The sequence below is a fragment of the Macrotis lagotis genome, chromosome 1, assembly GCF_037893015.1.
Source record: "Macrotis lagotis isolate mMagLag1 chromosome 1, bilby.v1.9.chrom.fasta, whole genome shotgun sequence".
Lineage (NCBI taxonomy): Eukaryota > Metazoa > Chordata > Mammalia > Peramelemorphia > Peramelidae > Macrotis > Macrotis lagotis.
This window is the reverse complement of record NC_133658.1, coordinates 342,968,180-342,995,545: the sequence shown is the minus strand read 5'-3', so window position 1 is coordinate 342,995,545 and position 27,366 is coordinate 342,968,180. Positions and strand designations below refer to the sequence as shown.

The 27,366-nt window shown below is 40.1% G+C and overlaps 1 long non-coding RNA gene across 1 annotated transcript; it reads left to right on the top strand.

Annotated features, from left to right (window-relative positions):
* The first annotated feature begins 3,062 nt into the window (after positions 1-3,062).
* LOC141517606 (uncharacterized) lies at positions 3,063-26,581 on the top strand. Its single transcript, XR_012476909.1, has 3 exons — positions 3,063-3,127; positions 4,927-4,999; positions 26,416-26,581. It is a non-coding gene; the product is annotated as an uncharacterized LOC141517606 (long non-coding RNA).
* The last annotated feature ends 785 nt before the right edge of the window (positions 26,582-27,366 follow it).

Sequence of the window (27,366 nt, the reverse complement as noted above, 5' to 3'; positions counted from 1 at the left end):
ATTATTGCCAAGAAAGCCTCAAGTGGGGACACAAAGAATTGGACAGATAATAATCTACTTATTTGCTCTTAGTCTTAGTTTCTTCATATATTAAAAGGGAATAATAAATAGCACCCACTTCACAAAGTTGTTGTGAGGATCAAATGAGATAATATATATCAAGCATTTTGTAAAGTGCTACAAATTAGCTATTATTAGTCAATTATTGAAGGTATGATGTGTAAATAAATTCCCCAAATTCCTCTCTGGATCAGTCTTGCTCAATGGGAAAAAAGAGCCCCTCCTCTCATAGATGGTACATCCTTCCTGGTGAAGAGATTACCTGAATAAGTTTAAGCATGGAGGAGATAGAGTAGAGAGGGATGGGTACAGTCAGTCAGTCTGTCTACAAATATTTAAGTTCTTATTATGTGTCAGGCATTGATGTAAAGAAAATTTTCAAGGAGCTCACATTCTTCCCCCACCAATTACATGCAAAGATAATTTTCAGCATTTATTCTTTTGCAAGTTAGTGTTACATATTTTTTTCTATCACTGTTCCTTCCCTCCTTCCTCCCCAAAGGAGGCTAACATTCTACTCTAAGTTGTGCTTAATATATTTCCATATTAGTCATGTTGTGAAAGAAGAATTAGAGCTAAGGGGGAAAAACATGAGCAAGAAAGAAAAAACATAAAAGAAGATTTTTTAAATGAACATAGTATGTTTTTCTGTGCATAGTTTATTGTATTTTTTTGTCTTCTTGCTTTTTTTTCCTGGATATGGATGTCATAATTAAGTCTCTCAGAGTTGTCTTGGATCACAGAACTATTGAGAGTAGCTAAATTCATCATAGTTGATCCATCACACAATGTTGCCATTAATATGTATAATATCCTCCCTATTCTGAAAATTTCATTCCACATCAGTTCATAAAAATCTTTTCAGGTTTTCCTAAAGTCTGATGCTCATGATTCCTTACAGAACAGTAGTAAAAGGAATTACATTCTAATGAGGATTCAACATGTAAGTTAATAGCTATGCATATGATATATATAGAGTAGGAATGAAGTAGGCATTTATTAAAAGCTACCATGTACCAGCACTGTGCTAAACTCCTACAAAAATTATTTGATCCTCACAATAACCCTGAGAATTAGTTGCTCTTATTATCCTAGTTTTTACAGTTGAGGAAATTGAGGCAAGCAGAGATTAAAGGCCATAGTCACACATCAAGAGGGTATTTGAGATAAGATTTGAACTCTGGTGCTGAGTCCAGGTTTGGCATTCTGTTTACTGAATTACCTTGTAGCCCCAGTGAATAGATAGATGCAACCTTTAGAGGGGAAAGCTTTAGCAATTGGGGTGGGGGAGGGGGAGGGAAATGGGCCAAGGGACAAGTACCACTTATCAATCAGTCAATCAATTAAGCATCTACTTATGTGGAAGGCATCATGCCAAGAGCTGGGAATAAAAATGCTAAGAAGGAAACAATTCCTACTCTTTAGGTGATCCTTCACCTGTTGCTGATCCTCATGAAGAATGATCGAAACCTCCTTAAACTCCTCAACCCCTCCTTCTCCCTACCCCTCACTATGTGAAAGATCTTACTTCAAAGAGGTAGACACAGGAACAACATGAACTCTAGGTTGCTGCTATCTTCATTTTAAGATGCTACTCTCTTAATCCCCATGTTCTACATCTTAAACCACTTCCAACTCTAGAATAGAGTTTGGTACCAAAGGAAGGGAAGACTAATTAGAGTCTGGAAGGACTGAATATAGGCTTCAACAAAAGGACCAGGGCCTTTCAGTCCCATAGGACATTATGCAGGTGTCTCACATTCCCTGAGAAAACCCCTTTGTTTCAGTTCTTCGGGTGGAAAGAGGACTGCATTGTGGGGGAGGACAGGCTAATGACCCTGGGCAAGGACTGAGGGAAGGGGGGGGTGGTGGCTGGCCCTAGCCCCAGAGCTAAAAAAAGAGTGTTGTTGTTTTTTTTTTCTTTTTTTTTTTTCCTTTTTGAAAGACGAGAAAGCTCACGTCTCTCCCCGAGAAAGGAAGGGGAGTGGGGAGGGCAGGGCTGGACTCTGGAGCAGCACAACCCCAATTCCTGCCCGCCTGTTTTCCACTTGTCCACAGGCCTCACCCAGGGAGCTCATCAGTGCAGACTGAGCCTTCCCTGATTATCGGGGCTGGGTTGGGGTCAGCCCACTGCTGCTGCTGCTCTTGCCCCTGCTCCTCCTCCTCTTCCCTGACAGCCGGCTGCTCCCCAGCTCCACTTTCCTAGTATTGTGTGAAGGCCTGGGTCATCGAGGAAATAGGGCGGCCGCTGGGCTGTGGGGACGGTAGGCCCACCCCCTTCCCCCCATTGTCACTCTCCTGGCTCTTGCCACACTCTCCCTGATCCTGCCACTAAAAATAGGGCTCCATGGGGAGTGGGTCCCCACCCCTGGGGTGGTCCCCAGGGCTGCTGCAGAGTAATAGTTGGCTTAGACAGACAGCAGCAGACAAGGCCAAAGTCCTAACTGCCCCCATTTAAAAGCTAGCCCCACCTGACTTTTCTATCCACTGCAACTTGCTCCCCACTGTTACCATCTCTTTCCACCTGCTCATGGAGTTCATTTCAGGAAAAGGTTAGGGGATAGAACAGTATCATGGAAAGAACTTGGATTTTGAGTTGGAGCAGACCTATTCTTGCTGCTTACTTACCTGTGTGGTGTTGAATATATCTCTTCCCAAGTTCTTCCGGGCTTCCTGCTTGTATGGCAAGCATACTGATTTTCCTAGTTTGATAAGGATGGGATCAGTGTTATGAGTTTTTCAAAGGCATTGTAGAATCACTAGTGAGAAAGAGAAAAAGGTGAAGAGTGTAGAAAAAAATTAGTCCAACCAAGGATACAATGTAGTGATAGGAAACCAAAAGAAGAAATTATTTATGCCAGGAGCCTTGGGATGGAATTTTTATCTGCTGTGCCTAGCCCTGATTTATCCAGAGACATTTATCATAGACATCATTAATATAGCATCACCAATATCTTCATCTTACAGTACCAGGACTAGAAGTAAGCTCAGAAGATATTTATGTAACCCATCCCTGAGCAGGAATCTTCTTGAAAGAAGAGTGGATACATGAATGAAAAAGAATTCAGTAAGTGCCTTCTAGCACTGATCCAAGGGCTGAAATACAAACAACAAATCAAAATAATCCTTATTTCCAAGCAGTTCACATTCTAATACAAGAGAAAACTGCTTATAGAGATGGAAAGGCCTCATTGTCCTTAGGCCCCAGAGGCAAAGCACATAGCAATGACCTTAAGAACTCAGACTATTAGTTTTATTTTTTGTTTTGTTTTTCTTTTTACAAGGCAATGGGGTTGAGTGACTTGCCCAAGGTCACACAGCTAGTGTAATTCTTAAGGTATCTGAGGTCAGATTTGAGATGAGATTTGAACTTTGGTGCTGAGTCCAGGTTTGGCACTTTGTTTACTGAATCACCTTGTAGCCCCTGAGAATAGATAGATGCAACCTTTAGAGGAGCAAGCTTTAGCAATTGTGGTGGAGGAGGGGGAGGGGGAGGGAAATGGGACAAGGGACAAATACCACTTATCAGTCAGTCAGTCAATCAATTAAGCATCTACTTTTGTGGAAGGCACTATGCCAAGGCTCTCCTGACTCCAGGGCTAGTGCTCTATCTACCATACCACCTAACTGCCCCCAGACTATAGTTTTGGGAGGGCCCTTAGAACATAAAATATTAGAACATCAATTTATAGCTCTAGAACTGAAAGGAATATTGGCAATCCAGTGTGAATATTGGCAATTATCTACACGAATGTGAAACCCAGAGATGACACATGACTTGACCAAAGTCATGCAAATAGTAAATTTTATTACTGGGATTTTTATCTAGATTCTGTTAATTCAAAAATCAGTACTCTTTCCTCTGTCCCATGCTGGGGATTTGTTCCCCCTCTATATCAGTGCTGGGAGGGGCTTTAATATACAAAATGTTAATACTGGAAAGAACCTTAGAGAGACCAGAGCCAATTTTACTATGTCCACAATAGTTGTTACTGCTGGGTTTTGGGGTTTTTTTTTTGGTACTGTTGCTTTTTAAAAGTCTCGACCTGTGAGTTTACAGGTTCAGGGAATTCCATGACCCAGATCAGAAATTCTTGGCAAGTTAGTTATAGGGGATCCTGAGGTTTCATGACTTATACTCCTCTCAAACAGTTAGTATGTGTTAAATGCAATACTTGAACCCAGGTCATCCTGACTCCAAGATAGTCACCTGACTACAATATGCTGCCTCTTATTCATTTTGGGATCACTATGATTTTTAGCAGCTTTTTCCAAGTTAGAACAATAACAACACTGATAGTTCTATAGTTATTTAACCCATCCTGAAAATTTTACCACCTTGGGAAATGAGTATTACAGTTATTAGATTAGGGTTAGGGACAGGAGCTATGATTTCATTGGTATAAAATAGAATTCTCAGATGGGGAAACTCCCTCAACTTTTCTGTATTTAGTCTTAGAAAGTCATTTAGAAAAGAGATGTCATGTATATCCTATATCAGATTACTTGCTAACCCAGGGTAGGGGGAGAGAAGGAGGGGAGGAAGAAAACTGAAAAAATGAATATTGAAAATTATCTCAACATTTAATGGAAAAATAAATGAATACATAAGAATTCTAAAAGAAGGAGAGATGTCATTTGTATAGATTAAAATATGGTTCAGAAATATTTAACAAAATAAATAAAAATGCAATAGAATATAATGTTACTTTGTGATTTTCTAAGTCAATTTGTACTTCATAGCTAATTGCCCCAGTTTCTATCTGAGTTTGATTCTGATCTGGTCTGTGTGTGACTTGAACCCAGGGTTCCTAGTTTTTTGTTTATCTTTTTCTATTCATTACTCAAAATTATCTCTCATTACAGGTATTATCCCAGTTTTACATATGAGAAAACAGATTCAAGAGAAGTGAAGTGACCAGTCATAGTCTTCCTACTTGTAAGTATCCAAAATTACTGATTGGTAGTTTCCTTGCCTTGCCTTTCCATTCCCGAGTATTCCAACTGTGGTAGAAATAATGTGGCTACAGTTCTTTAGGGCAATAGAGTTCATAAAGATCTTTACTGACAGTGGTTTGTCTTATCAGGTAAGTGGTACAAGCATTGAAGCTATATTATAGATGAGGAAATTGAGGCTCAGAAGAAATCAAGTGCCCCAAAGACCCACAGTTAATAAGAGGCTCAGCTGAACATGGATCGGAACTGAGTTGAGTCTTCTGACTCCCAGAAGATGCAAGATATAATCCTTGACCCTGGAAAAGTTGTCCCAAGTACATTTTTTTTTAGATTTTTCAAGGCAATGGAGTTAAGTGGCTTGCCCAAGGCCACACAGCTAGGTAATTATTAAGTGTCTGAGACCAGATTTGAACCCAGGTACTCCTGACTCCAAGGCTGGTGCTTTATTCACTGCGCTGCCTAGCCGCCCCTCCAAGTACATTCTTGACAGAGTTTTCCAGAATTATTGGTGTCAAATGGAGAAGAAAGATGATGTGAAAAATGCTCTGGACTCAAAGTCAAGAGACATGTGTTCAAATCCCAGCTCTCATGCTTACTGAGTGCCATTAAATAACTCATTTCAAAAATGCTGTCTGCCTCCAGAGAAAGAACTGATGGCAACTAAATATATAAACTGATGCATACTATTTTTCATATTCTCTCTCTCTCTCTCTCTCTCTCTCTCTCTGTCTCTCTCTCTCTCTTTCTCTTTCTGTCTCTCTGTTTCAAGTTTTCTTCCACAAAATGACTAATATGGAAAAATGTTTTACATCATTGCACATGTAAAATTTATTTCAAATTGTTTATCCTCTCAGGGAGGAGGAGAGGATAGAATGAAAAAATGCTAAAAACTGTTTTTTCATGTAATTGGGAAAACATTTTTTTAAAAGTAAACAAATATTCTCTGAACCTTAGTTTTCTTCATCTGTAAAATGGGGATCCTTATTACTACCTATTTCACAGAGTAGTTCTGAGGAAAGTACAGGTAGGTTCTCTCATTAGTTCAATGTATTTGAATTTGTACTATTGAAAGTTATAATTATATAAAATATGGTAATTGATTCTAGTCTTGTGAAAATATGCAAGACAAATTCAAACAAGAATACTTCATGGGATCCATTATTTACACTAATTGAGAACAAATTGCACTTTGCAAAATCTAGAACACCAAAGGAAGGGATAACAAATATTACTGCAAAGAGAATTTGGAGAACATCTAATCCAACTCTTTTATTTTACACATGAGGAAACTGAAGTTCAGGGAAGATAAGTGACTCGCCCAAGGTCACATAGCTGCTGATATTGTTGTTATTATTTATTCTTTGTTGCTTTTTCTCCTTTCCCTCTTCTGTGTTCAGAAATGCCCAGGCTGTCCCTAGAGCCTTCTTCTGGGCCCTTGCCTTAGGAGGGGAAAAAGCAGCCTGGATTTCCTGGAACCCTTGAAGCTGGAGTCCACAGAGCTAGGGAGGAAACAAGGCAGCTGGTCAGAGATCCGCCCTCCGCCCCCTCTAACTCCCCCCTACTCCCAATCTCAATCCCCCACCCGGCCCAGGGGAGTTTTCAGAATGCTGAGCCGGAACCCCCTGCCTGTCCCCTCCTGGGAGACCTTCCAAAGACCGGAAAGGGGGGGCAGGATAATGAGGAGGGAGGGAGTTCCAATTCCTATTGACCCCTGTTTGGGGAGGGGAGGGGAGTGGGTCTAGGATTTTAGAGACTACCACACCCAAAAGATCCAGGGCAATAGAAGTATGGTGGGATTGTGGTTTGGCTAGGGGCTAGAGTCCCTCAACCAAAAAAAAAGGGGGGGGAGATAAGGTCAAGATCAGTCTATGTAAAGGAGCTTCCAAAGGGTCCTGTGCTATTCCCTGGACAAGGAGCCAGGTCTCACTCAGCACAGCTGAAATATCCAGGTAGGTCAGGAGCACCCCTCTCCACCCCAAGCAGAGCCATAGACCCAAAGGATACCCATGGCCAAGAGAAACTTGGAGTGGAGGAAGTTGGATCAGTTGGAGATTTGGCTTCCCTCCCTGGTGGAGAGAGCTGCAAAAAAAGAGGCAGCTGGCATAGAGGGAAGATCACTGTTAGCACTCTCAACATCTGGCTTCCTATTCTTCATGTGGGAGAAATTTACTGTATAACCCTGGACAAGTCACTTCCCTTTCTGGGTCTCAGTTTATTCTCTGGAAAGTAGGTGACCCCAAAGATCCATTCCTGCTCTGATACTCCATGTATTTTCAATTTTCAGTGCTAAGGTCTATTCAGTCTCTATCATTTCTTGTTCTCTATACCAAGATCCTTTCTGGATCCTACACTGTCTATTTTAAGGCTATGTCCAACCATGGTTTAAGGTCCCTTCTAGCTCCAAAAAGCAAAAGCAAAAAGAGTCTGTGACTCTGTAATCCAAAAAGGAGGTAAATAAAAATAATTTGATGTAACTAATCTAGCTGGGAATTCTATGGGAATGAGCATATATCACAGAATTTCACAGAGAACCCAGGGAAATTTGAGATCATAAGATGTTAGGTCTTGGTTTAGAAAGGAAATGATAGACCACCTAACCCAACCACCTCATTTTACAGATGAGGAGACTGATCATCACAGAGGTTAAATGCCTTGCCAAAGGTTACACAGCTAATAAGTAACAAGAGTCTTCCCTGCTCCAAATCCAATAATCTGTCCACTACTTGATTCTTTCTCTAGGTCTTCCAGTCCTCTTTCCTCCACCTTCTGTAAAATAGAGAGCATGAACCTAAAGCAGAAAGTCTGCCCCAGCTCCATTTCTCCTAGCTCACTTTTATCTTCCTAGCTCACTTTTATCTCAAATCCCTTCATATCCTCATCACTCCATCTTCATCTTTCTCATTACTTCCCCCCCTACATTTTCTTTATTATCTTCTGCTCTCTCATTTTCTCTCTTTGCAATCCACATCCCATTCCCCATCTCTTCCAATCTCTCAGAACCAATTTTTAGAAATAAAATTCATCCAAATTAATTAATGAACAAATACTTAGTACCTATTTTTTTACTAGGCTCTGTTCTTTTTTATAGTTTGGGAGAGACATAGCAAGTGTCTTCCAGTAGTAGCTCACATTCATCTGGTGAGATAAAAGGTGCACTCATCAAAAGAAGGATAGAATGATCCATATTTGAGTCAAGGCAGTCAAGCAGCAGACTCTAGGAATGAAGAGTACTGGTTACTGGGGAAGGCTTCCTAGAGAATCTAGGGAAGGTTCATAGGAGATGGTCCTTGAAGGATGGGTAGAATGTTGGAGAGGCAGGAAAGAGAAATGAACCTTTGGTTCATAGAATTTCAGAACTAGAAAGGATTTTAGAACCATAATATTAGAATAGGAAGAAACCTTAGAAGTTAGTTCGACCTTTTTATCTTACAAATGGTGAAACTGGGGGTCTAGAGAGAGGAAATGACTTGTTCATAGTCACATGCTAGTTTCACAGCAGTCAGGACTAGAACCCAGGTCTCAGGACTGCTAGCTAAAACCAGGGCTGTTTCTTCTACCCCACCTCCCAGCAGCTAAGGGTCAGACATTCCTCAGGTCCTGGGGGAAGGTGAGAGGAGACCGGAGGAGGCAGGCTGGGGCGAGGCAGGAGGGACCTGCCCATCTTTGTTTGCTTTTGCAAGACTGAACAAAGTTGTTGCTGTTTTTAATAAGAGCAACTCAGGTGACCTTCAGGTTGGGATTTTGAAAGGTCCCAAGAGCTTGCACTGGTGGGACTGGGGCCAGTAATGGCTGTAATTGACTTTGGGACGCTCTTCCCTCCCATTTACTGCTGCTTAAATACTAATATTACTACTTCCCCTCCTTGGGGCTGGCTTACGCAGGCCGCCTCCGGCCGGCCATTGTCTTACTGTTTTCCGAGGGAAGCTCCCAGAGGAAATTAACCTGCTGCTCACCCCAAGCAGTTGGTTTCACACCCTGTCACCATGGGGGGACTAGAGAGAGGGGGGGAGTAAGGGGTTCCCATGTTCCTAGCAAGACCAGAGGTAGTGCACAGGAGTGGAAGAAATAGGAAATAGGAGAGAAAGGAGGATAATGAAGAAGGTGGCTTGTAGAAAGTGGGGAAGGGTATGTATGTATGTATATAAGACAGAGAGTGATGGAGATTCTAGTGAAGTAATGAGCTTTTCATCTTTGGTGATATTCTAACACCTGTCAAGGCTGTGGATCATTCCAAATTTGGGTGAGAGGATGGCCTGACTGACCACTAAGGGCCTTTTCAAGTCTGAGATTTTAAGATTTTATTATCTTAAGATTTCAAAAAAGCAGGGGAAACAATCCCCATCCCCTTTATTTTCTAAAAAGCTGTATTATCTTAGAAAAGTCACTTTGAATGCTGGGTCTGAATACAAATCATGTCTTATTAGCTGTGTGTCCCTGCACAAGTAATTTAATCTTTGCCTCAATTCCTCAACTGTAAAATGGAGATAATAATTGCACCTATCTTCTAGGCTAAAATGAGATATATGTAAAATGCACTTTTCACAGTGTTGCTATATAAATGTTTATTCCCTCCCCAACCCCATCATTATCTGGGTTTTTTTTAAACTCCAAAGAAGGATAATTCTCTTTTTCAAATTTTTATTTAAATATTTTATTTTCCAATGCTTTCCACCTGCAAAAGAGCCACAACCCAGAAAGAGTTATATTCTTAAACAAAGAATAAAAAAGAAGGGGGGAAAATTGCTCAAAACTAGCACATCAGCCAGGTCTAATATTACATACTTTCTTCCATACCCATAGTTTCCCACCTCAGCAGAGAATGGAGGAAGGTCCATTCCCATATCTCTTTGCAGGGTCAAGTTTGGTCATCATAATTACAGAGCAATCAGTTTTTATTTTTGTTGTTGTTCTTTCCATTTATGTCATTATAGTCATTGTGTATAGTTTTCCTGGTTCTGCTTTATTGCACTTTGCACCAGATAAGTTCCTCTGTGTTCTCCATATTTATCATTTCTTACAGAGCAGTAATATTCCATTGTATTAGGCCAACCATTATCTGATTTATGGGCTTCTATTTATTTACAATAATGGTTTGGCTTTGACAAGAATGCTTTAATATTTTTGATGCATATGAAATGTTACTTTTTGTCTTTAATCTTCTTGGGGTATTACACCCAGTGGGAGGAATCTCTGGGATAACAAGGAATGAATATTATCATTATTCCAAATTGATTTTCAAAATGGTTGAACCAAATCACAATTCCACCAACAGAGTATTAGTGCACCTTTCTTCCCATAATCCCTCTGACCTTGACTATTCTTATCTTTTATCATCTTATTATTAGTGATTTAAAACAGGCTTTTCATATGGTTAGTAATTTGCATTTCTTCTTTTTGAGAACTATTCACTTATATTCCAACTTATCCATTGGAAAATGGATTTTGTTCATATATATTTAAATCAGTTCTTTACATATCTTGGAAATCGGATCCTTAACAATGCTATTGTTGCAAAGATTCCCCCACCCCCTTACTGTTTCCCTTCTTATTCTGGTTGTACTGATTTTTGGAGGGAGGTGCAAAAAGCTTCCTAGAGAAAGGATACTTCTTCTAGTCTTTTATTTATATATTCATCCAGGTAGGAGAAGGGTACCTTAGGGACCCAAGAATGGGCTTAGATTGGGAGAAGTTGAAAAATAGACGGAAAGACAGAAGATGAAGCAGGTGGAAAGAGTAAAGCTGGAAAGTGCAGACCAGAATGACCATCTCCAAAGAGGTAAGGAGAGAAAGCTTAGTCAGGACCAATAGAATGTCAAGTGGGAAAACATTGGCTTGTGGGATTGTAAGCTCCCTTTACATCTTTCCCCCCTTATTGTACTACAAAGTTCTTGAGAACAGGGAAGTTTCTTATTTCATTTTTTTCAGTCTCTTACAATGCCAAGCACAGTACTGCTACACAAAGCAGGTAATTAATAAATGTTTGTTAAATTAATGATTTACGCAAGTCACTCTATAGGAGACATTTGGGGAGGAAGAACAGGATTCTGTTCTGTTTCCTTGGTCTAGACTCTTCTCTCCCAACCATCCCACAAGTTTAGAGTTCCACTCAACAAATCAGGGCTCTGCTACTTCCTATCTCTCTGGTCCTCACTTTCCTGATATGTAAAATGAAGGGGTTATACTAGATAATTCTAAGATCATTTCCTGGTGGAAATCTATGATCCCATGACCTACTCTTTGCCCAGTCCTTTGCTCCTCTTTGATATGGGGGATGTTCTCATTCCCTCCCTTTAGGTTGCTCACTGGCCATCTAAGAAATATGATTTTTAGGCATGCTAAGATAATCTTATTTTTTTGTTGTTCAATTGTTTCAATTGGGACTGACTCTTTGTCACCCCATCTGGAGTTTTCTTGGCATAGATATATTGAAGTGGTTTGCTATTTCCTTCTCCAACTCATTTTAGAGATGGAGAAAATGAGGCAAGCAGGACTAAATGTCTTGCCCAGGGTCACACAGTAGAAAGTGTCTGAGGTCACATTTGAATTCAGGACTCCAGGTCTGGTACTTTATCCACTGTACTACCAAGCCACCCCAACAAATCTTAAAGAAAAAGGTTATTACCAGATGGAACATTATTTCACACTTCATTTGAACTATGGGGAAACTGAGACCCAGAGAGATTAAAGTGGCCAAGATCACCCAAGATCACATGGCATAGCAGGGCAGAGAAGCTAGGCAAGCCTCTTATCTTTCCACACCCCATATTATTGCACAAATTTAAGACAATAATATAGAACAATGTAAGAGATCTCACTAGGTCTAGAGTGCTCACTGCCAAGTGGTATAAGTAATGTTCTACAGGGATTTGTTGGATGAGAATTCAGCAGCACAATGTAGTACAGAGAGCACTGGGTTGGGAGTCAGGACATCTAGATTCAAGTGCAGGACTGACCAGTGATGCATGTGATCTGGGGGCAAATCATTGCCCCTTTCTAGGTCATATTCTGCCCCTCTTTAAAATGAGAGACTGGAAATTTCCCAAAGAAATAAAAGACAGAAAAAGGATTTTATATTGGAGAATTCTGGTAAAAGTTTAACAACTGGTTTTCTGGGGAGGGAAATAAGTGTATTGAACACACTTTCCATTTAAATCTGCATCATTAACATTTTCCCCTCATTTTCTTTTTTTTTCTTTTTTTTTTCAAGGCAATGGGTTTAAGTGGCTTGCCCAAGGCCACACGGCTAGGTAATTATTAAGTGTCTGAGGTCAGATTTGAACCCAGGTACTCCTGACTCCAAGACCAGTGCGGTGCTCTATTCACTGCGCCACCTAGCCGCCCCATTCCCCTCACTTTCTTAAGTCCAGACAATGAATAAAATAATAAATCAAAATTTGATTTGTCTGTAGCATTTGCTGATTTCTGAGGAGTAAGTGATCGTAGGAAAAATTTAACTAGCAGCTCTTAAAAATCAGTTTGATCTTCACTAGACTGCTACTAAAGGGAGGGTGGAAGAAAACTGTGCAAGTGGATGAATGTTGAAAAACATTCTTAACATATAATTGAAAAAATAAAATAAAATAAAAAAAGAAAGAAAGAAAATTAGTTTGAGCTGGTTCTAGTACATATATGCAAATATGACAAAATTATCATGGCAAAGTGAAAATCATAGATTTAGGGGCAGCTAGGTGGTGCAGTGGATAAAGCACTGGCCTTGGAGTCAGGAGTACCTGGGTTCAAATCTGACCTCAGACACTTAATAATTACCTAGCCGTGTGGCCTTGGGCAAGCCACTTAACCCCATTTGCCTTGCAAAAACCTAAAAAAAAAAACCCAAAACATAGATTTGGACCCTTCCATGTCCAGGGCCATTTACTCCAACCCTCTCATTTGACCAAAGAAATAGAAGCCCACAGAGATTAAGTTGAATTGCCCAAGGTCATGCAGGTAATAATAACAATAATAACAAACATTTGTATGTCATTTTAAGGCTTGTGGAGCATTGAACTTATATTATCTCATTTGATTTTTACAAACAACACTGAGTTAGGAGTTATGATTATTTCTACTTTATAGATAAGGAAACAAACTGAGGAGGATAAGCAATTTGTCCAATTTTCATTCATATTGTCTAATAGCAAAGTCAAAATTCAAATCCAGGTTCTTTTTTTTTTAAAGATTTTATTTATTTTGAGTCTTACAATTTTTCCCCTAATCTTACTTCCCCCCCCCACAGAAGGCAATTTTCCAGTCTTTACATTGTTTCCATGGTATACATTGATCCAAATTGAATGTGATGAGAGAGAAATCATAGCCTTAAGGAAGAAACATAAAGTAGAAGAGATAGCAAGATCAGACAATAAGATATCAGGTTTTTTTTTCTAAATTAAAAGTAATAGTCCTTGGTCTTTGTTCAAACACCACAGTTCTTTCTCTGGATACAGATGGTATTCTCCATTGCAGAGAGCCCCAAACTGTCCCTGATTGTTGCATTGATGGAATGATCAAGTGCATCAAGGTTGATCATCACCCCCATGTTGCTGTTAGGGTGTACAGTGTTTTTCTCGTTCTGCTCATCTTACTCAGCATCAGTTCATGCAAATCCCTCCAGGCTTCCCTGAATTCCCATCCATATATATATATATATATATATATATATATATATATATATATATACATATATATATATATATATATATATATATATATATATACATATATCTCACAGTTTGCTAAGCTATTCCCCATTTGAAGGAAACAGGGCTGCTATGAATATTTTTGTACACATGATGTTTTTACCCTTTTTCATCGTCTCTTCAGGGTATAGACCCAGTAGTGGTATTGCTGGATCAAAGGGTATGCCCATTTTTGTTGCCCTTTGGGCATAGTTCAAATTGCTCTCTAGAAAGGTTGAATGAGTTCATAGCTCCACCAACAATGTAATAGTGTCCCATATTTCCCACAACCCTTCCAACAATGATCATTATCCTTTTTGGTCATATTGGCCAGTCTGAGAGGTGTGAGGTGGTACCTCAGGGAAGCTTTAATTTTCATTTCTCTAATAAGTAATGCAAACCCAGGTTCTTGATTTCACATCTGGTGCTCTTTTCACTCTTTCACACAGTAAATACTTCTTACTCTATAAAATCCAAAACTAAGACATAGTCCTTTTTTTTAAATTTAAGGCAATAGGGTTAAGTGACTTGCCTAAGGTCACAAAGCTAGGCAATTATTAAGTGTCTGAGGCCAGATTTGAACTCAGGTATTCCTGACTCCTATCCACTTCACCACCTAGCTAGCTGCCCCCATAATCTTTTTTCTTCAAGGACATAATTTAGAGTGGTAAAGAGGACAGGTATAAAAATAGCTATAAAACAAGAAAAATATGAGTAAAGGCATAAAGTACCATGGAGGAAGGTTGGAGGGAAATGAGAGCACATACTGCTGAAGATGTCAGGCAAGACCATATCTAGAAGGGGATGTAGTGGAACTCTACCAAAAAGAATGGCAGAGATGCTGAGGAAATAAAAGAAGCAGGGTTAGGGTAGATGGAGAGAAATTTCCATCAGAGATGATGTTATTGGATAACAAGAAAATTTTTGAAAATTTTTTATGGGATCTATAATTTCATCAGAATAGGGAATTCTCTTTAAGAAATTTCCTATATTAATGCAGATTTGGAACACCGAGTAGATAAGTGACTTGTCCAAAGTCCTCCAGTTAGTGTATGCGGGAAGAAGGAATTGAACATAGATTTTTCTGACTGAAGCTGGCTCTTTGTCCAAGGTGTCACAGTGCCTTGAGGAAAAAATTGAACGTAAGATTATTCAGGGCAGGGAAGTCAGCAATCAATCAATAAATATTTATCGAACAGTCCTAAGTGTTGGAGATACAAAAAGAGGCAGAAGACAGTCCCAGTCTTCAAAAAACTTGTGATCTAACAGGGAGACAGCATGCAAAGAGATATAGACAAAGCAAGTTGTATACTGGGTAGGCAGAAAATAATTAACAGAGGGAAGGCACTGGAATTAAGGATGGGGAAAAGCTTCCTATAAAAGAGAATTTTAGTTGGGATTTATAAGAAACCAGGTGTGCTGTTCTGGGGATTCTAAGAAAAGCAAAAATAGTCTTTGCTCTCAAGGGAATCAGGAGCTAATGGAGGTGGGTGGGGCGTGGGAACCACATGCAAACAGCTTCATATAAACAAGATATATATACTGGGTAAATTGGTCATAGTCCCAGAAGAAAGCAATTTAAGATTAAACCAATAGGCAAAATAATAGTCAAATTAAACCAATAGGCAAAATAAAATTATTAGAATATACACTGGTCTTTAGCAATGTGGTGGATAGTGGTATCACAGTGTATGTTATAGTGGGGATCTGCCTTTATCCCAATTAATTATAAAAAGCCTGTTATCTCAGTTGGATCATTTAATAAAGATATATAAGACCACAGAGGAAATATCTACTGATTGGTTTAAGAAAATGAAATTACAGATCTTAGGTTATCATGTAAAAACAGTTCTGAGCAAATCAGAACTCCAAATTTGGGAACTAAGGATTCTGGTCCCTATGGGCGAATTGATCTTAGAGGGAAGAGAGAATGTTTTCAATCCCTGCAGAAGTAGGAGGAGACACACAGAAAGTAAAATAGGTCTCCCTAAAAATAACAGCTGATTGTATAGAGGCAAAATTAACCAAATTATGTCCTTATGGACTCTGAAAGATTAGAAGACCTAGAGATCTCCTTGGGTATGAATAGTAGCAACATCTCTGGAAAAATAGTATCTGCATTGGGAGACAAGAGACACACCAAAGGTCACCTAAATCCATGGAAGAAAGGTAACTTTAGGTCTGTGCAAGGAGAACAACAGGTAGCTACCTACACATCAGAACTAATGAATATATAAAGGCAGAAAAGACTTCCAGGAACCTGGAAACTTTGACATTCCCTACTCATATGCCTCATTATCAATTTACTCACTTATCAATTTGCCTATTCTTCCTATGGATTTTTGTATGCAAGGAGATAGTTTAGAAGGATCATTTAAAAAAAAATGTTCCTTATTTTGCTTAGTAAATAATCAATGGGAAGCACACTAGTGGGGAGCAATGGTCCTAGAAATCCCTGATCCTCTGGTTTACCCCTATAATTTTAGAGGAGAAATAGACAATTGTCTCTTTGAGTACTCAATGTATCAGTTCAGTAGGAGTGAGCACAGAGGATGTGTACAATATTCATACATCTTCCCTTTATTTTAGCATGTCATAAATCAATCCATTTTTCTCCCACCTGCTAAGCCTTCTTTTCAAATTTTTCTTGGACAATGATGTCACTTATTAAAGCTATGTGTTTAATAGTGACAAATATCAAGTCCCAAGATCTTTTCTCTTTAGAACTATATTTTAGGTTTAAATTTTTTGGTGAGATCAGATAACTTGATCTGTTGTCATTATCACAAACTGTAACCTAGTTTCTCACTGAAATCTCTCAAAAGAAAAAAAAATCTATTTGCTGAATCCATGCTGCAAAAACCAGTGAGGCCAGTGTCATTTTCTCTTCAAACAATATTGATGATTCCTATAGTAAGGGTTTTTGCCCCTTTGAAGCATGATCAGAAGTTTGTGGGTATATCATTTAAGAAAGTAAGAATATTAGAGGGAAAAGTTCCTGCCAACCCTGACATTTTATATTCTCCTTTCTAAGATCCCTTTCAGGTCAAGCATTCTATGTTCTATGGTTCTGCCATCCCCTCACACATTCTATATCTTTCCTCCCTTTCAGTGCCAAACTACTAGAATAAATTGACCACAGTCTCAACTTTCACTTCCTCAACTTCCTCCTCAACCTTTGCCATCTAGTTTCCATTCCCCCTATTCTACTGAAAATCCTGTTTTCCTTGATAATCCATGACCATTTTATTATGGCTACAATCCTTTCAACTTCTTTCTCTTTTGTTCTACTTCCCTGACCTTTTCTTGCATATCTCTTTTGCCAAATCTTCATTCTCCTGTGTCTCTTAAATGTGGGTATTTCATAGAGTAATGTCCTAGGTCCTTTCTTCTTATTTTCTCTATTCTGTTTTCCTTATTGACCTCATCTAATCCCAATCAACCATCACCTCTAGATCAATGACTTTTACATCTACATTATCTCAGAGATTTAATCTTACAATTCCCAAGTATTAGACATCTCTGATTGGATAGCTCCCCATACTTCACATCTAACAAATCTAAAAGTGAAATCATCTTCTCTTCAAGACAGCCCCCTCCCTTGAAGTTCTCAATTTTTTTTTTAGGTTTTTGTAAGCCAAAATGGGGTTAAGTGGCTTGCCCACGGCCACACAGATAGGTAATTATTAAGTGTCTGAGACTGGATTTGAACCCAGGTACTCCTGACTCCAGGGCTGGTGCTTTATCCACTCCAACACCTAGCCGCCCCGGAAGTTTCAATCTTTATGAAGCCTTTCAGGACAAGAGAGTGAGGGAGTTGAGATGTGAAGTTTGATTTTTCTTCAGGAGATTCCAAGTGAAAGTACTCTTTTCCTCTCATTTCTTTTTTCTTTTTAAGGTTTTAGAGTGACTTTCATTTTTACAGGACTCAGCCACTCCCCCACCCCAGGCTTAATCTACCTTGGCTTAATCTACTTTGTGATGAAGGAAAACAAGTAAAATCAGAAACCTGTTTGACAAAGTAGTCAATGTTTCTGCTTAGGAGTCTCCCATTTCTCTGTTGTGAGGGAAGAAGTATATTTTGTTTTCTCTTCTCTAAAATCTTCCCTGGTTTTTCCTTATCTTTCTATTTGTGATCCTTTTTCTTTTTTACCTTACTTTGCTGTAATCATTGGACATGTTGTTCCCTTGGCTCTACTCATTTCTCTCTGCATAAGTTCATATAAATCTTCCAAAGTTTCTCTGAATTCATTGTATTCATCTAATATTTACTGTTGTTGTTTGTGGTTGTTGCTGTTCAGTTGGTTATGTCTGAGTCTTCATGACTTGTGGAGCATAGTGTCCATGGAGTTTTGTTGGCAAAGGTACTGCAGTAGTTTGCCATTTCCTTCTCTAGCGGATAGAGTCAAACAGGGTTAAGTGACTTGTCTAGGGTCACACAGTTAGTTAATGTGCCTGAGGCTGAATTTGCACTCAGGTCTTCCTGACTCTAGCCTAGAACTTTTTCCACTACTTTTCTAGCTGTCTCATTTTATTATTAGAATATTACATTACTCCAAAATTATATTTCATTATATTCACCTCTTTTTTTTTATTTTTAACCATTTCCCAGAGATGGACACCTACTTTGTTTCTATTTTTTTCCTAATACAAAGAATTTTTTTTCTTCCTCCTTTCTAACAGCACTTTGCTTGGAAATCTTTGCATTTATCTCACTCTCCTTTGTATTATCACTATTTGTGTTGTTTATCATCTGACCCACTCAACTGTTGGCATCTTGAAAAAAAGGGGGAGATCTTTGCCTTACTTTAGTATCCTCAACAAATGATTATAATGCCCTTGTTCATCTTAGTAGGAATTTAACAATATTTATTTTATTGAATTATTTAACATTCTTAGTTTTAATTTACTATGTTTCCTAGAACGTTAGATTTATCCTCTGCTCTAAGGTACCCTTCCAGGTCTGACATTCTATGACTCTAAGATAAAATCCCCAAGGGGTCCAAGGATAGATGTCAGGAGATATGTGAACTTGGAAGGGAAAACAAATGACATCTTTATATACATATAATTGATTTCTTCTAAAAATCCCATGTTTTTATTTCAGGCACTTAAAAAACATTATTGTGAGAAGGGGTCCATAGGGTTCACCATACTCCCAAAGGCATCCATAACACAACCAAAGTTTAAAAACCCCTTCCTTAAGAAAAATTTCTTGGTGGATGTGGTGAATGAATTTTACCAAATGTGAAAATATTAATGTAATTTCTGAATGTGGTTTGACCTGGAAGGAGGTGGGGGAAAAGCAAAGGGGTGGAAGGGGTGAGGGAGAGGGAATAAAAGAAGAGAGACAGAGACAGAGGGAGGGGGGAGAGGGGGAGAGGAGAGAGAGACAGAGGCAGACAGAGGGAGGGTAGAGGAGAGGAGAAGAGAGAGGAGGGGGGAGGAGAGAGGGGGAGGGGGAGATGAGATGAGAGAGGAGACAGAGAGAGGGGGGGAGGGGAGAGGAGGGGAGAGGAGGGGGAGGGGAGAGAGAGGGGAGAGGGGGAAAGGCGATGAGAAGAGAGAGACAGAGGGGGTGGGGGAGAGGAGACAGAGACAGAGGGAGGGGGAGAGGAGAGAGGGGAAAGGAGATCAGAGAAGAGAGGGAGAAACATACAGAGAGGGGTGGGGAAAGGAGAGAGAGAGAGAGAGAGAGAGAGAGAGAGAGAGAGAGAGAGAGAGAGAGAGAAACAGGGCCCCTTGTAGGCAGAAAAGCAGAAACAAAACTGGTGAGAATCAACTATACTGAAGAGAGTAATGGTGCCTTGTAGGGTGTCCCAAAAGTCTTAATGCTGCTGAAAACACTGAAACTTTTGGGGCACTCTGGATAAGGTTAATTCATTATTATTATTATTATGTAATACTATGTTTACAGTTCTTATTGGGAATAGGGTTTACTTCAGACAAAACCTCTTATTTGGGAGATACTTTTCTTTAAATGATGTTTAAGAACCACATCAGCATGTCTTGGTGCCAGAAAGTAGAATCAGAGATAAGTGATCTTAGAATTCATTTAATACAACCTCTTAATTTTATAGAGGAAACTGGGTCCAGAAGTGGTCAAACAATTTTGATGGACACAAAGCTAATAGGAGGCAGAGCTGGGATTTGAGTCCAGGTACTTCAGACTCCAAAATCTATTTTATTGGGGCTGAAGGCGAGGGGGAAGCTCAGTAAACCAGGCAAGGGTAGAAGCTTGTTGGAAGCCTCTCCAAGAGTAGAATCTTGGCAAAATCAGAGTAGACACAGGGGTCCTGGCTCCTATCTTCTCCCCTAAATTTGTAGCCTTCTAAAATAGGAGCTTTCAGCCAAGGGTCAATTTTTAAAATACCCCTCGACCCACTGCCCTGGAAAGGACTCCAGCCTGTTGGCCTTCTGGGACCATAGGAAGTCAGACTGTTTCCCGAAAGAAATTGGGTTAGAGGGCTCTAGGTTAGGGATAAGATCAGACTGAAGAGAGTGGAGGGTCACTCAGGAGGTTGGCAGAGGATAGTTGAAGCCTAGAGAAAGTAACACTTCCGAAATACTGATTATGCAGAGGTAAAGAGGGACCAAGGGGATAGAAGTCTGGGGTCTGGAGATTTCCTGGAATTCTCAGAAATCCAAGGGGTCACCTGGAATGCATCTATACATGGGTGGTTGGTTGTATAAGAAAGAAAAAACACAGGACATCAGGACTGAAAGAATTACAGGATCATAGTTTTAGAACCAAAAGTATCATCTGAAAGGCCTTGAACTTCTTCTAATTTGATAACTTTATTTTTAACAAAAGAGGCAGCTGAGGCCTAGAAAAAAGTATCATGTTGCTTCCCTATCTTATAACTTCTCATACAATTCTGACAGAAGAGGAAACCAAGGTTTGAAAGAGGATGCCAATTCATCAAGGTGACACAGCAGAGCCATGATTTTTCCAGGACCCATATTCTTTCCACTTTTCAAATATATCCTATGGTCCTTGTTGTCAGAGAGAGTACAGAATTTCTAGGTAGATAGGTCATTCAAAAATGAAAGATATGAACTTAAATTGTCATACATATTAAGGACCAAAATGAGTGATACAGAAAATAGGAGTTATAGGAGTTCAGTGGAAGGAGAGGTTACTGTGACTGGCAGGGCTGGGGTGTGGAACAAGGTAAGTATTCAGATTGAGGCATGACTTGACCTTTTCAGCTAGGAAAGGGGAGAATGTATACTGGCCAGACCAGACAGTACACATAGGGAGGAGTATTGTCAGTGTATTGTCTGTATCTTTGTGACCTCACTTGGGCTTTTCTTGGCAAAGATACAAGAGTACATTTCCTTCTGTAGTTCATTTTGTCAATGAGGAAACTTAGGCAGAGTTAAATGACTTGTCCAGGGTCACACAGCAAAGTGAGTGTCTGAGGTAGTATTTGAATTCAGGTCTTCCAACTCCAGATCCATTCTCTATCTACTGCACCACCTAGGGGCTCACAGCAGCATAACATGCCACCAGGAAACCTGAAGTGGAGGCCCAGCTCCTCTATTCATAAGCTGTCCTTATCTTTATTTTTATTTTTTTTTTAGGTTTTTGCAAGGCAAATGGGGTTAAGTGGCCTGCCCAAGGCCACACAGCTAGGTACTTATTAAGTGTTTGAGACCGGATTTGAACCCAGGTACTCCTGACTCCAGGGCTGGTGCTTTATCCACTGTGCCACCTAGCCACTCCTGTCCTTATCTTTAAAATGAACTTTTTCTTCCTTTTCCTTAAGAACGTGAAGATCAAATGAGATCATGGATATCAAATCATTCTGTAAATTTTTACATAGCTATCAGATTTTGTTTTGTCTTAAATCAGATTGGTTAGGTAAGGGAGAATAAGGAAGATAGTACTTTGTATATCTTAAAATACTATACAAGTGTGAGTTAATATTATTACCGTATATGGCCTTGAATGTCAGGTAATTGGTTTCTATCATATTTTAGATTGTGTCTGAGTTGGATGGCTCTATGTTTACCAATAACCCTATATCAAAGATCTTAAGGAATGTGATTTGGAAATCCTGGATGCCAAACTCCCCAATTTATAAAGTAGACTTGGTAGTGGGACTCTTGGAAGATTGAGCTAGAAGGAATTACCTGAAAAGTTAAAGCTCCCTGGCCCTGAAAAATTCAAATTTTCCCTGTCTGCAACTGTTGTTCTGGGAATACTGGTCCTGTGGTTCTGAAGGGTGAGTCAGATCTGACTGCTCCTCCCTAAGGGAAGCTGACTGAGTTCTCTCCTCTTCCGCCTTCCCACCTTCATGTCCATGGGGAATAATAGAGCATGGTGGGAAGATCATAGGTCTTATATAACCTTGGATAAGCCACTTCCCTTCTGTGGACCTTGGTTTCCTCCTCTGTAAAATGGGAATAATAACAATTTTACTGAAAAGTATGTCATAGTAAATAAGAGCCAGGATTGTGTGGCATAATGGGAAATGCTCAGGATTTGAAGGAAGAGGACTTGAGTTTGAATCAAACTCTGCAGCCTAACCAGTCTGGGCCTCAGCTCCTTCATATGTAAAATGAGGAGTGGCCTAAATCTGGGTGCTTGGGATCAGGATTCATGGCTTTCATCTCTCATTGCTATGGCAATTTTCTAAGACTCTAAGTTCCACAGAAAGAATGGAGGATATGATTCTCCTTGCCAGGGAGGTTATAGCCTTAATGGGTAAATAACTTCATTCAGAAATGAAAGATGTGAATGTAAATTGTTATGCATGCTAACAGCTAAAATAAATGGTACAGACTGTACAGTGTACAGTGGTAAAGGGTAGGATCTCAGAGAAAGAAGTCATTGTAGATGAGAATTGCTAGAAAGATTAGAATTTATACCTCTCAGGAAACTTCTGATCTTCTCATTCTTCCCGGGGAAGGCACATTTTTGGGGAAATGACTGAACATCTTTTATAGAGGTGCAAGTCCTATCTCACCATCTAGGCCACAGATTTCCACTGAGCAGGAACCTCTCTCTCTCTCTCTCTCTCTCTCTCTCTCTCTCTCTCTCTCTTTTTCTCTTTCTTATTTCTTTCCTGTCTTCCTTTCTCTTTCTTTTTTCTCTTCCTTCCCTTCTTTTTTCTCTCTTCCTTTCTTCCTTCCTTCTCATTATTCTCTTTTTCTTCCTTCTTTTTCTCTTCCTTCCTTCTTTTTTCTTTCTTCCTTTTCTTTCTTTTTTTCCTTCCTTCTCTTTCTTTTTTCCTCCTCCTTTCTTCCTTCTTTTTCTTTATTCCATCCTTCCTTCTCTTTCTTTTTTCTGTCTTCCTTGTCTTCCTTCTCTTTTTTCTCTTCCTTCCTTCTCTTTCTTTTTTCTCTTTCTTCCTTCCCTCTATCTTTTCTCTCTTCCTTCTCTTTCTTTTCCTCTTCCTTCCTTCTTTTTCCTCTTCCTTCCTTCCTTTTTTCTTCCTTCTTTCCTTTTTTCTTCCTTCTTTCTTCTTCCTTCTTTCTCTTCTTCCTTCCTTCCTTTTTTCTTTCTTCCTTCTTTCTTTCTTCCTTCTTTCCTTTTTTCTTCCTTCCTTCTTTCCTTCTTTTTTCTCCTTCCTTCCTTTTTTCTCTTCCTTCCTTCTTTCCCTTTCTTTCTTTTTCTTACTCCTTCCCTCCCTTTCTTTCCTTATTTTTCTTCCTTCCATTGTCCTTACTTCCTCTTTCTTTTTTCCTTCCTTTCTCTTTCTTCCCTGCCCCCCCCACCACCGCCCTCCTAGCAAAAGGCATTTTTTTTTTTTGCACTGGTCTCTAGCAGGCCTCACCATGAAAGAGAGTCTACATCCAGGGAAATTTTCTTTAATCAATGAAAACTTGCATCTGGTCCTCATCTCTCATCACCAGCACCACACCATCCATATGCAAAACCATCGATTACAGAAAATGGAGAAGTTTTGAGTACTGTGGACAAGTTCACTTACCTTGGCAGTATCCTTTCAGAGAGGTACACATTGATAATTGAGATTGACACATGCATTGCCAGAGCTAGCTCAGTGTTTGGGAGACTCCAAAAGAAAGTATGGGAGAGAAGAGATATTAGACTGACTATCAAACTGAAGGTCTACAGAGCCATTGTGCTGACCTCGTTGCTATATGCCTGTGAAAACTGGACAGTCTACCTGTTCCATGTGAGGAACTGAATCTCTTCCATTTAAATTGTTTTAGGAATATTCTAAAGATCCCCTAGGAGGGGGAGATACCAGACTCTGAGATCTTTTCTCGAGTTAAACAGCCTAGCATTCCAACATTACTACAGAGAGTGCAATTACGATGGGCTGGACACGATGTTAGAATGCCAGACATACGCTTGCCAAAAAAACTATTTCATGGAGAACTCACACAAGGCAAGTACTCTCAAGGTGGTCAGAAGAAGTAATACCGAGACACCATGAAGGCCTCATTGAAAAACTTTAGAACTGATTGTACAGTGTGGGAGACACTGGCACAGGACCACCTAGCGTGGCATGCCCTTATCAGTGAGGGTGTGGCATTCTATGAGGAAGGCAGAATTGAAGCAGCTCAAAGGAAACATGACATACATAAGTTCAGAATACCACTCCTGGTGTTCACATGGACTATTTGTGCCCAAATGTGGTAGAGCATTCTGAGAATGTATTGGTCTGATTAGCCACTGTTGGACACACGGTAATTTGTCTCAAACATAGTGATGTCATTTTGATCTTCTTCGATAATGAAGGACAAGAACCATAATCATACCTCAGAGATAATTCAAAGATTGAATGAAATAATGAAAGGGGAACTACTGCTTAATATACAGTTGATAATGGGCAAATTCTTTTTCTCTCTGGGCCCCAGTAGCGAGGATGGCAGCTACCTGACACTGATTTCACTCTTATGAGGGGTCATCTTCTCTGGAGCTGAATAGCCCATCCTGAGGAAACCTGGAACATGGGGGCTCAGATCCTGACTGGCTGCCCTTTGCTATCCCAGGAAAGTTCATCTCTGCCAGAGACCTTGCTGCCATCCAGGAGCAATTGATTCCATTGAAAGATAATTTCTACAGGCTCTTGAAAAATGAGAAGTTTCCTTTCCCTTATCAATCCTTAGTGTACACAACTTTAAATCTGGGTTACTTCTCCAATCCTACCTTTGGGAGTCAAAGTAGCATAGAAGATAGGCAGTGATCTAGTGAAGTAGCCCAATATGGGGAAGGCAAGGAGAATATGGTCATTCGGTTAGTGTTAGACAATGATGTGATAATATACATGCAGCTAGTTCATAAATTTTATCCTTGGATCCCCACTGGAAAGTTGGATGGTGCAGTGGATAAAATGTCAGCCCTGAAGTAAGGAGGATTTGAGTTCAAATGTGGTCTCAGGTATTTACTTGCTGTGTGACCTTAGGCAAGTCACTTAACCCTGTTTAGCTGTTTCCTCATCTGTAAAATGAGGGGGTTGGACTAAATGACCTCTTAGGTCCCTTGCAACTCTAGAATGGTGACCCTAAAGGGAAGAGAGATAGACTTTTGAAGAGGTGAATTTGCTACATCCTTTCAGGTTGTCCTGTGGACATCTTTTCCATTTCTAGGAAGTTAGAAATTATGGTGATTTATAGGTTCTTATCGCCATAATAATAATAATGTACTCCCCACCCCATCCCCAGATGTAAAATATGATTTATATCTATTCCCTAGAAACATTTTCACTACTTATAGAGATACCCTTGGGTCTTTTATGCCAATTGATGGCCTCTGATCCCTTTTCACTTCCTAGAGATGGCTTATAAGTCTATTGCTTGAGAAAGGGACTAAATTTCTTAATTGGAGGCATGTTCTATCTCTCTTTTTTTTTTTTTGGCAAGGCAATGGGGTTAAGTGACTTGCCCAAGGTCACACAGGCAATTATTAAGTGTCTAAGGTCACATTTGAACTCAGGTCCTCCTGACCCTAGGGCTGGTGCTCTATCCACTGCGCCACCTAGCTGCCCTAGTATGGACTATCTCACCAACTAGTCTACAAACTTCCACAGGGTAAGAACCAGTTTTCTTTCCTTGTTCATTTTGCCACTCTGACCTTAGAAAGACCTGCCCTATTCCAAGTTCATGAAATTGAAACTTAGAACAGAGAATGTCAACACTGGAAAGGGATTCAGAATTGAGAATATATAAAATTCCATATTGTTATATTCTAAAGAATTGGGGATATACTGAACCTGGAATAGACATTAGAAGATAGAACATAGACTGTCTGAACTGTTAGAGAATTTCAAACAGAGGCTATCAGAAAGAGCCATCAAACATAAAACACAGAAGCTAGCCCTGGGAAGAAACTTAGAGACTTTTCTACAAAGGCTTTTTAACTATTTAATCTGATGGGCTTCTTTGGCTGCCTGGTGAAGTCTATGGACTCCTCAAAATATTGTTTTTAAACTCATGAAACAAAGCACATGGGATTACAAAGAAAACCAATTATATTGAAATACTTATCAAAATATTAAAAAAAATGTTCATGGACACTAGGTTGGGAACCTTGATTTAGTTCAAACTTCTTATTTATAGAGGAAGAAAAATGATCAGAGAAATTAAATGATTTTCCCAAAGTTATACTTGGGAAATTACTTGGATGATGAGGCCTGAAACACACATCTCACTCCCAGCCCTGGGATCTCTCCACCACACCCTGTGGCCTCCCATCTTTGGACTGAAATGAAACTTTCATTTTTACAAATAAAAAATTCTTCCTCAGATGCAGAGGAGGGCCTGGCTAACACACTAACTAGACCAGCAGGTTTCCAGCCCAGAATCCTGGAGGAGGACTAGTGCCAATTCGAAGGCTGAAATGTTTGGGAAGGAAGTCAGGAAGACCAGGAGGAAAATGAGGGGGAAAAACACCCCCAAACCAAATCCTACTATAAAAAGCACATTTTCAGACATCAGGCTAGAAAAGGGCTGTTTTTTTCCTACTTAGAGAAAGAGAACACCCACCCCCTCCTCCTCTTCCAGCACAAGCCTAGCACAGCTGTGGCCGGTCCAGTTCCCAGGTGATGTCAGACCTGGAGCAGGGCCAACCCAGGCCCCGCAGAGACAGTCTTGGTGGGTTCAACGCTGAGTGTTTTTCCTTCCTGAGACTTGGGGACACCTTCCTGTCTCAGAGAAAGCAGCCCAGGGCTATGATGAGGGTGTCTGAGAGCTGAGTTGGGGGGGAAAGGGAAGAGAGGAAGGCCCCAGCCCCAGCTTAGGTTGGGGAGACCAGAGGGAGAGGACAGTGGCTGAAAGTTTCAGAGAGTAGAGTTGGTCAGGGAGAGGGGTAAGAGGGAGAAGGGCCCTAGCTGGGACAGGGAAACCAGAAGGAGAGAGGGCAGGGGGCAGTGTCTGAGGACTACAATGAGGTTGTCTGAGGGAAGAAAAGGGGGAAGCTTAGGGAGGGGTCAGACCCCAGCAGGGAGAAGCAGAAAGGGCTAGGGAGAAAAGACCATGGAATAGGCAGACAGCTGAGACTGAAGAACTAGACTAGAGGTGGGGAGAATAAAGAAGAGGTTCTACCTCAAAAAGGAACCATCAAGAATACAGAAAAAGATGGACAGCAGGACAGACATCAAAGGCTATTTTTGAGGGTGTCTGAGAATAAAATTGGGGTTGATGGAAAAAAAAGAAGCAGGGAAAAAGGTCCCAGCCCAGGGAGGGAGACATGTGAAGA